The sequence below is a fragment of the Lytechinus variegatus genome, chromosome 9 (genome assembly GCF_018143015.1).
Source record: "Lytechinus variegatus isolate NC3 chromosome 9, Lvar_3.0, whole genome shotgun sequence".
Taxonomy (NCBI): Eukaryota; Metazoa; Echinodermata; class Echinoidea; order Temnopleuroida; family Toxopneustidae; genus Lytechinus; species Lytechinus variegatus.
The window spans coordinates 9,892,272-9,904,284 of NC_054748.1; positions in this window are offsets into that span (position 1 = coordinate 9,892,272).

Sequence of the window (12,013 nt, forward strand, 5' to 3'; positions counted from 1 at the left end):
AATGCCTTCGCCAGGGTGTAAAACGGAAACGCGCATACCGTACCATACCCGGTCGACAGCATGCTTTGTATTTCGCTGACCCGAGAGAGGTAAAAGGGACTGGGAACTTCGAAGCTATACTCAGGGCTGCGAAAAGGAATGCCAAAAAGTAACGAATTGTAAAAAAAAAATTAAATATTGCGACCAAAATACCACAAACAACCCCCCTCATGACAATCTGTGAACAATTTAACCATGTTTAGAAAAAATTCCAGCTCGATTGAGTGGAAAACCACGGAGAAAAGCTGCGTCAAACAAACGGAAAGACACACAGTCAAGATTAGCCAAATTATAGTAAGGACATAAAAATATAGTTACATCTCGTATTAATTTTTAAATCACGATAAAATCTTTTTTCGAAGGAAAACGTTTGGGGTAAATTAAATTAGATGTAAATGATCATCCCCAACATGCGTAGCTAATTGTATGCATGCTTGTTTGTCATTGCAGACAAACCACCTCAAACACATGTACTGGTATTCCTTCCTTGCTCGCCTTGCTGATTGAGAGCTGTGCAAAACGTGCATAGATCTACTCTCTCAGAAAGGGCGAGCAAGCAATACGGCATGTTTGTGATGGTTTGTTTACGATCACATATACGAGCTGCTCATGTTGGGGATGATCTTTTGCATCTAATTTTAATTAACCTCAACTTTTCCTTCTGGGTTTTCTTTTATTTCGGGATCGAAGTATTCAGTGACATTGTGGAGAAAACGTACCCTCGCAACAGGTTTTGCATGCAAGTGGAGCTTCACGTGGGAGAGCCAATCACGCCTCTCGTACAGTGATGTCATAAAAAAATCCCCAATTTCCCAGACGTTATTCTGCGTGTTTGAAGCATTCAGAGAGAGAACTTCAAACTAGCAATTAAAGATAAATTCCAGTTTTGGTAACGATCTCAAAATGACTTTTTACAGAATCTAATATAATGACCACCCAAGTGTCTGTTTGTATGAATAAAATATATGTGCCAAAGGATTCTGCGAGAAATTGTGTAATTGCTGAGAAATAAGCAAAATAAGCGCGGATTCGGTCACTTCCGTCGGGTCTTTATTCCAGCAATAATAATACACTGTCCCATGTGTGTCTATCTGTGTTGGGGATCTTCAGTGTGAACGTTTTTCGGCGTAGATTTCAAGATTTCACAAAGTTCAGTTCATGTAACTGTACCAGATCTAGATCCTCGATGATATACTGACAATTAAGCCTGGTTTTACAGACTTTCTCATGAAATCAGTGTTTCCTGCAACTACTGGAATTTCTCTTTAACTGAGTTCCACCGGTCACCATGATAAATGATGTACATCATCGTATTCTCCTTATTTTCTCCTTTAATTTACAATTTTCAATATATTTCTACTTTAAAGCTACATGGATGTCACACACTCCTGAAGTTAAACTTTTTGATATTTTTACTCAAAAGTGGCGAGCAGTCACATGGTCAAATAGAATTCGTACAAATTATAGAATGCATAAGGATACTTTTAAGCTTGAAAAAGTATTTATAGATCCTGTGCAAGAAATACAATGTTACTATAGGTACATTCAGATGTCGAGCAAATGGATTGCCTGTAAGGGGAGGTTTGATGCAAGCCTGACAGATGAACTGCATTGTACTTTGTGTTCACATGCAGACAGAGGAGATGAATTTCATTACATTTTTGTTTGTCCCCTTTTTCACAAAGAGAGACTTTTTTATTTAGCGAGTAATCTAACGGCCAGAAGACCAGATGCATTAAACATGCTTTGACATGACCAAGCTATTTAATTCAGCTAATACTTGCCCCATAAGAAATATAGCTGAATTTTTCAGAATAACTGTGCTGCATTTTTCACAACCAAATAAGACATACGCTAATTTTATAGAAAGTAAAGTAGAACTAGATGAGAATATGTGTTCACATAGTGGTAGAGTAGTCAAACGCCCCAAAACGCCTGACTTGGAAATTAGTTCTCTTTGATTTGCACATGTACATGTTGTACATAATTATACTGGCACGTATGTTTTTTTAATCAATTATGTTGTTGTATATCACTTACGTTTTTGCATTTATGTATTGTAAATATGTTTGTACTCTAATTACCCCGAGAGGGGAATCGATAGAGTTAATAAAATCTTTGAATCTTACACGGCCAGATTTTCGGTCTAATGGAACAATTATGTTGAACTTCAAGTTGTTCTTTGTGACGTCATCATTTCGTAGTTTAATATAATGAGAAAGAAAGAAAACAATTGACATTGCGCGAATCATCTCCAAACCCCTCTTCATGTACGAAAGCCTGCATCGTCCAGCTAAATTTCACATTTCCACCCAAATTTTCCTCCTTTTTTCTATCCATGCAGAAAATTGTGATCTTGAAGCGGTACCGAAATCAAATCAGACAATGAATGTTACCGTCGACCAGGATGCTAATGTCATCGTAGAATGTGACTCTGGCTACACTTCTGGGTCGGGCATTACCACGACAGAACTCACTTGTGTTAATGGGAGTTTCTCCCCTTCACCTCCTACATGTTTCGGTAAGATCCTGCCATTCTTGAATGCATACACATAATACACACAATCGAATAATTACACACATCCGGAGGCCGTTTCATAAAGCCGTTCGTAAGTTAAGAGCGACTGGTGATCCTTAATTGTGGTAAATGATATTCACCATCAAATATTCTTCGGGGATTATTTAGCGCGTATTATATATGACACTAAGATGAATAAAAACAAGGGAGTTTGGGCCATTTTACTATATTCTGACTTTGCAATAAAGGGCGCTATTTCTTTAGGTAATGGTCACTATTGCGTAAAAAACATTAGGCCTTACGAGGTATGATACCTTATAGCAAACCCTAAAAATTTGATACCAAAAATGAATAAGAACAAGAAAGTTATGGCCATTTCACTATCTTCCAACTTTACTATAGAGAGCGGTATTTCTTAAGGTAATGCGAAAAAAATAACTGGATAATGAGGGATGATAGGCTACTATAAACAAACCCTGAAAATATGAGACTAAGATGAATAAGATGTTTTCGAACTAAGACTATTTCGGATTTGAATTAAGGGCACAAAGATGTCATTTTGGAGGGCAGCATAATTATGTTCGCAAGTGATAGGGCAACTCTTTGCCTATCTAAAGCCATTTGTTAGAAGTCTGTAGCATACAACAACGGAGATATGACACCTAGATAGATCCTTGTGATTTGATTGGTTGTTTAATATCGTTCATTCAGCTCATTTGCAATGACGTCATCAACGGTGCAATTTTGGATCCATTCATCGTGCAATTTTGGATCCACAGGATTTTGTCGATTGCACGCGCGCACCGAGACTGCTGTAGCTGCAGGCACCAGCAGTGCTCATGTTGAGGTTACAATCAACAGACCGAGCTCGAAGTGCCTGAGTATATTTTGCATCGAAATTCATAAATTTCATATGAAATGAAAAAGTCAATTTTCCAGGTTTCATACAAACCAATTAATGTTTTTTTTTTTATTCGTGCAATGGACAGAATACTTTATTCGGTGAAACAAGCCTCGTTGAATGATCATTTCATCTTTCACCTTGATGAAGCATTCTCTCCATGGCACTTATAAACAGTCATTATTTGTATAATAAAGAATGGTATGCTAATGGCCTTGACATGGACGAAATGGTGCCTGCACGGTCGTGCATGAGTGAAATTTGCAAATGAAATTAAAGGTGCACAACAACTGGTCATGGATAACATGTGTACCAAATTTGGGAGAATTTAGATAAGGTACGGAGCCTGGGCAGGGCTAACAAGAACCACGTGTTAAATGAATGGGATTTTGTGGAAGAAGAAGATATTAGAGGGTGCTATTTCTTAAAGTAATGGTCACTGATGCGTAAAAGAATTTGGATTATGAAGGATGATACCATAACCAAATCCAGAAAATATGAGACCAAAATGAATGAAAACATGGAAGTTATAGCCATTATACTATTTTCTGACTTTTCATTAGAGGGCGCTATTTATGAAGGTAATCACTGATACATACAAAACTGGTGAATTAGAAGAGATGATATTATAAAGAAACCTTGTAATATCAGAGCGAAATTAATGAAAAGGAAGTTATGGCCATTTGACTTTTTTCTGACTTTGCTATAGGGGGCGCTATTTCCAATGGTAAACGTAACTGGTGCGTAAACAAACTGGTGAATGATAAGAAATTATGCCATTAGCAAACACTGATATGACACAAAAATGAAAGAAAACAAACAATTTATGAACTTTTTAGTATATTCCGACTATGCAATGGAGGAGCGCGCTATTTTAAAAAGCAATGGTAACTGATAAAAAAAAACAAAAAAACAGTGAATTATTAAGGATGATTCAATAGCAAACTGAAAATATAAGACCGAAATGAATGAATTTAAGTACGTTATGGCCACTTAATCATTTTCTGACTTTTCAATAGAGGGAGCTATTCCTAATATAATGGTCACTGATGCGAAAAAAAATGGTGAACTATAGGGATGATACCATAACCGATTACTGTAAATATTACACCAAAATTGCCTCTGACGAAGATTCTGCTAGGATCGAAAGCTTAGGCCCCTTTTGACTCTCCAAAATAAATGAAAATAAATAAGTTATGGACATTCTAGTTGTTTCCAACTTTGCAATATAGGGCGCTATTTCTAAAAGTAATTTTCCCCGATGCGAAAAAATTATTAGATTATGGGGATTGATTGATTGATTGATAACGAATTTATTCATTCCAAAATTTTAACAAAGTTACAAAGTAAAGCAAAATATAATATAACATTTTGAAATGGAATAGGAACCTTCTGGAAAGCAAAGCTTGTGATCGAAGGTTTCCTTCGATTAGATTATGGGGAATAATAACATAAACAAACCCTGAAAATATGACACCAAGATGAATTGGAACGAGGAAGTTATGGCCATTTTACATTTTTTCTGACTTTGCATTAGAGGGCGCCTTTTCTAAAAGTAATGGCTACTAATGCGTAAAAGCATTTGGATAAATGAGGAATTATACCATTATAGACAAACACTGAAAATATGAGACTTAAATGAAAACAAGGAACCTATGGTCATTTTTCTCTTTCCTGACTTTGTAATAGATGACGCTATTTCTAAAGGTAATAATCACTATTGTATAACGAAAATAATGTACTCATTTGAATTAAGTTTTGATAATATAAGCAAACCTTGAAATTATGAGACCGAAATGAATACAAAACGAGGAAGTTATGGCCATTTGACTATTTTCAGACTTTGCTATAAAGGATGTTATGTCCAAACGTAAAGGTCACTGGTGCTTAAAAACTTGTGAATTATGGGGGATGATTCGAGAAGGAAAGCCTGAAATATAAGACCAAAATAAATGAAAATAAGGACATTAGCACCATTTTCTTACTTTTCAAAGAGGTCGCTATTTCTAATAAATAATGGTCACTGATGCGTAAAAAAAGATGAATTATGAGGAATAATACTATAAGCAAACACTGAAAGTATCAGACCAAAATAAATGTTAACAAAGAAGTTATGCTCATTTTAATATGTTCCGACCCTGCAGTAGAGGGTGCTATTTATAAAGGCAATGGTCAATGATGCGCAAAATGCTGCTGAATTTTGAAAAATGATGCCATAACTAAACTCTTGAATTATGAGACAAAAAATGACTGAAAACAAGGAAGTTTTGACAATTTTTTTAATTTTTCAATAAATATGACGTTTTTGAGCTTAGACTATTTTCCATTTCAATCTAGGGGGCATTGTGGCGTGTGCCTGTAATCCAAGGTATGTGGGGGCAGTTACAAATTGATGCAGTGGTTCGAACCCTGGTCATGTATTTCGGATGGTGACGTTAAAGGTCGGTCCCAGACTTAAATAATCATATATGATTGATACACGTCTGACAAAACTCAAATACACACACTTTAGGGTGTGTAGATGGCAGGTAATGCGTCGCAGATGAAAGAACAACTCTTAAAACATTCTACAGCTATTTGTTAGAAGACTGTAACAAGGCCTTGTCGTCTGGGGGCGATTCCAGCTCTAGTGAACAACATAGCGACTTAGAAAAAGGACAATTTGAGAAATTGCGCCGGTGGTGGAGAGTGGAACGAACGCGAACCTCTGTCGTATCTATAGTCAACTCACATTTTCCACACTTAGTCCAAAAAAATGAAAAAAAGTCCACGACAGAGTTTCGTAAATTACTCAACAACTTCGATATATATAATGATAAAGAATAATTACAAGTATAAGTACAAGTACTTAAAACAAGTATAAGTACTTACAAACAAGTATAATAATATGTCCGAACTAAATAACGTATGTATCCAAACGGGATCCGAATCAACTCATGAGTAGCAGCAAATGATAAATGCACCGACGAGAAAATGAATTATCACGTGTGGGATGGAAACTTGATCCCTCTCGTTCTTTTTGAATTTCGATCAGATTATTCTGATGAACTAAAGTCAGGGATTCTCCACATAAAAATAAATGTACGTTAAAAATTATTTTCTCATTACGACTAACACTTGGTTGAATCAAATATTTGAGATAGATTAAAATAAGATATGAAACTAAAAGATCAACCAGCCAGTTGGCACGTGCAGCACTTGTTTACAAGCTAGCTAGGTGGTAGATCTTTTAGTTTTACATCCTTATCTCAAATAATCTCAAATATTTGATTTAACAAAGTGTTAGTCATAATGAAAAAAGCTAATCGTACATTTAATTTTTATATGAAAAAAATCACTGAATTCACTTCGTCAGAATAATGATATAGAAATTTAAACAAAACTAACGATCAGGTTTCCTTCCCACACGTGAAGTTCATTTTCTCGTTGATGTATTTGTCGTCTGTTGCTACTCACGAGTTGATTTGGATACAAACATTATTTGGATCGGATATATTATTTTACTTGTTAGTAAATACATGCATTTTAAAAATTATTTTTGAATTTGTAGTGAAGAGACTCTGTCGTGGACTTTTTTATTTTCATTATTTTTAGCTTTGCCTAAGTTTGGGTGGTGCACCGTGCATGTTCAAATGAACGTCAGATGGCAAGATACAACAGGGGGTTCGCGTTCGTTCCCCTCTCCATTACCGGCGCAATTCCCCTATTTTTTTTTCTTCGATGTCGCATTATTGTTTCTCTAGAGCAATAATCTTTATCATCAATATCTTCTAATCGATATATTTCTCCTTTGATAAAACATGGCTTAGTTAAACTTTCATGAATTAGGACCACACTCTTTCATGGAGTGAAAGTTTTTCACTCATTCATCAATTAATGATTCTTTTTCTCTTTAAATAAGTTGACAAAAATAATTGAGCCATGAAATTGGTAGAAATATAACGAACTTTATGCTTAATGAGTTAATTGATAAATTGTAATTAACCCAAATACAGAAGAAATATTATGGAGCCCAACATTCCATAGATGTATTGCTTATTAGAATTCCAGTTTAGATTAAGGTTAAATTTTGGCTTTAATGCCACCTTAAAATTCGGATGTTTAGATGTTTTAATGAACCTTAACAGTAATCTCCCTGGATTAATCAGAATCTGTGTCATTTTATATTAGCACCATTATTTTAGCACAAAAGTGGGCCAAACTTAGAACGAATTGGAACATGTTTTTTTTCTTCACCACAATGCATTTCTGTAAGGTCTCTATAGTACAGCATTCTAAAAGTCCCATACTATCCAAATGTAGGTTAAATTATCTAATTTGCATCAATATGAGATGGCTGCCAAAAATTAATTGATCTGCCTTATCCTTAATTTTTTTTCGTGTTTTCTGCAAAGACAATGGAACATTTTTCAATGAATACGTATTTCACTATGATTTGGAATCTTAGGGACTGATGCTTAGATATGCATTCTTCAAAATAAGATTACGTGTCTGCCCAGGCGGGGAGGGGGGGGGGGATGCACTTACGTTGACGAGTGGATACCATGCGCGGCCCCCCCAAAACAAACAAGAGGGATGTCTTTTTCAAGATAGGGCATGTTACGTTCGTAACGTAATAAGGGTGTCAAAAACACAAAAATAATGAATGAGGTCATCTATTTCGCTAGGAAAATGGTAACAGGACAAAAAAGAGATTTACTTGTTGCCTAAACAGTCAACACTATACGTGGTTAGTACGGTAGCTTAAAAGTGCCACCGAGATGACGAGATAATTCCTCGTCTTGTCGACTTTTTGCGAGAAGGCGTGATCCGGTATCTCGTCTTCTCAGCCTCTTTTGGTCCAACAAGGCGAGACGGTGAAATTCCAAATCTCGTCTTCTCGACTTCTCGGATACGAGAAGGCGATAAAGCGAGATTCCAAACCTCGTCTTCCCGACTTCTCGGGTATGAGCAGATGAGAAGGCGATATTCCAAATCTTGTCTTCTCCACTTCTCGGGTATGTGAAGATGAGAAAGCGAGATTCCAAATCTGGTCTTCTCGACTTCTCGGGTATGAGCAGATGAGAAAGCCACATTCCAAATCTCGTCTTCTGGGGTATGTGAAGGTGAGAAAGAGAGATTCCGAATCTCGTCTTCTCGACTTCTAGGGTATGAGAAGGTGAGAAAGCGAGATTCTAAATCTCGTCTTCTCGACTTCTCGGGGATGAGAAGATGAGAAAGCGAGATTTCAAATCTCGTCTTCTCGACCTCTCGGGTATGAGAAGATGAGAAAGCGAGATTTCAAATCTCGTCTTCTCGACTTCTCGGGTATGAGAAAGCGAGATTTTAAATCTCGTCTTCTCGACTTCTCGGGTATGCGATGATGAGAAAGCCAGATTCCAAATCTCGTCTTCCCGTCTTCTCGGGTATGTGAAGATGAGAAAGCGAGATTCCGAATCTTGTCTTCTCGACTTCTAGGGTATGAGAAGGTGAGAAAGCGAGATTCTAAATCTCGTCTTCTCGACTTCTCGGGTATGAGAAGGCGAGATTCCAAATCTCGTCTGTGAAGATGAGAAAGCAAGATTCCAAATCTCGTCTTCTCGACTTTTTCGGTATTAAAAGGCGAAAAGTACGGAAGCCTAAGAGTGCCACCGACATGACGAGATAATTCCTCGTCTTCTCGACTTTTTTGGTCCAATAAGGCGAGAAGGTGAAATTCCATATCACGTTTTCCCGACTTCTCAGGTACGAGAAGGGGAGAAGGCGACATTTAGAATCTTGTCTTCCCGACTTCTCGGGTACGAGAAGATGAGAAGGCGAGATTCGGAATCTCGTCTTCCGGACTTCTCGGGTACGAGAAGGGGAGAAGACGAGATTCGGAATGTCGCCTTCTCTCCTTCTCGTACCCGAGAAGTCAGGAAGACTAGATTCCAAATGTCGCCTCCTCCCCTTCTCGTACCCGAGAAGTCGGGAAAACGTGATTTGGAATTTCACCTTCTCGTCTTCTCGGACCAAAAAAGTCGAGAAGACGAGGAATTATCGCGTCATCTCGGTTGCACTCTTAAGCTTCCGTAGGTTAGAGTCCGACGTGCGTGAGGTGTGGGAGGTGGGCCTACTAAACCCAGTGATGTAGGTAAAGGTAAAACCAACGTCCGTGACCGTCCAATTTAAATATTGCTGTACTTGTTTAGGGGATCATTTCAGGGAATACTTGCCAAGGGTATCGTTTTGTCTCCAATACTTGTTATACCATGGTCACATTTGTTCTACGGCGGCCGTACGGCGAGTCGAAAACAGCCGTTTTATCAATTTTGATTCAAACCACCTATATGTAGTTGGACAAAAAATGTTAAAACGGCTGTTTTCGACTCGCCGCACGGCCGCCGTAGAACAAATGTGACCATCACATTAAGGTTAGGGTTTCACACGCCAATACTTGTTAATGGTAGGGTTCTACACGCCAATACTTGTTAAGGGTAGGGTTTCAAACGCCAATACTTGTTAAGGGTACGGTTTCACATGCCAATACTTGTTAAAGGAATGGTCTAGGCTGAATATGTTTATATCTAAATAAATAGAGTAAAATTGACAAAGGAAAATGCTGAAATTTCATCAAAATTGGATAACAAATAACAAAGTTATTGAATTTTAAAGTTGATCAATATTAGTGAAAACATTTATTTGCACATCGTCATGAATATTCATTGGGTGGGCTCATGATGCCATATCCCTACTTACCTTTTTCTTATGGAATTACATGAAATCATAAATATTTTATTTTTTCATACATGTGTAAATGATATGTTACCATTATAATTAAATAAGTTGCGGCACTAAACAAACTAATGCCCTTCATCAGTTGTCAAGCCGATTGTTTTAGTTCTTAGTAGAAAAAAATTGAATAAAGCTTATTTCATATATTGCATTACAACATAACAAGTAAGGATATGACATCATCAGTCCACCTAATGAATATTCATAAAACATGCCTAGAACTTTTTTTACCGGAATACTTTAGAATTCAATAACTTTGTTATTTGATATCCGATTTTCATCAAATTTTCAGCATTTTGCTTGGTGAATTTTAGTCTCTTTACTGATATATAAATATCCTCAACCCGGACCATGCCTTTAACCCTAAAAAGACTGGGGGGGGGGCTGATTCAGCCCCCCCTCGACATTTTTCGCGATAAATCCGCCGTGCGAATTTTTTTGACCGCGTGGCTCACTGACTTTTTACTTTTAAGTCTTGCACAACTTTTGAGACCAAAATTGTGACCTCCGGGTACGCGGTTCCAAAACTACGCAACATTTTGTAAGTGCATGCAGACCCAAAATTACTCAAATGGTGAATTTGTGTACAAATCCAATGCAAATAGTGTTCTTAGCCAAAATTCATAAATGTTTCATTATTTTTCCTTTTACTGCTTAAAATCAATTATTTTTATATTTTTTATGGTCAAAATAAAGTCCCCGACAATTTCCATTGAAAAAACAATAAAAAACAAAAGTCGAAAAACAAAGAAATACATAAGAAATTTAGAAAACAATAGAATATATAAGAAAATAAATGTGATTTTGAATTTTTTTTAAAAATCAATTTGATCAGATGCTTATCTAGAGTATGTGAAACAAAAATGAGCATTTCAGGGGCATTATTTTATTAATTAGAGCAAACTTATGATTTTACGCATAAATTAGCATAATTAATGAGACATGAGATTTTTGCAGAATTTCATGTTATAGTTTTGTAGATAATGCCATGGGTAACGCGTGTGCCAATTTTCGTCGCGATCGCGCAATCGACAGCCGAGATCATCAGGGGGAGCTGAATCAGCCCCCCCCCCCAGTCTTCTTAGGCGTCGAAATAGCCCAGTCTATTTAGGGTTAAGGGGTGCATTTTCAGAATGTGGAAAATACTTGTTTAGGGTGCTTTTCGAGACCCCATGGTCGCACATGGTATCAACTCGTCAATGAAAGCCCCCCCCCTCCCCTTCCCCGTGGTGTGTCTCACGATACCATCGATGCACGATGGGGACATTAATGGCTGAAAACGAAAAACATTGTGATCTTTTAGTAATTATGACCAGGGTAAATAAGATTAAAGTGAGCGCCGACATTTCAACGCATTATTAATTCGTGAGCCTTTAAGAGCTGTCTGGGAAAAAGATCACAATTGAATAGTTATTACTGACTCATTTTTAAACATATTTTTATATCTTTATAGCAAATTGCATCATAGCTGATATACCATTTTCGGACTTAAATATGACTCTTCGGGAAGTCAACCATGGAGCAGCTTCTAATGTAACATGCGACTTAGGCTACTCTATTGAAGGGTCCAGAATTATAGAGCTGAGTTGTAATGACGGAACTTTGTTGCCTTTTCTTCCTCAAAGTTGTTACGGTAAGATCTTGTCATTAGTAAGTTTACACCCCCCCTCCCTTGTATACATGCGTGGCAAAATAATTTTCAAACAACCGCTAAACGGGGTTTTCTCTATGTGCAAAATAACCCCCTATACAAGTTTTTGGCGAGCTTCATTTCACATTTTGGTACCTAAACAATTTGTCGG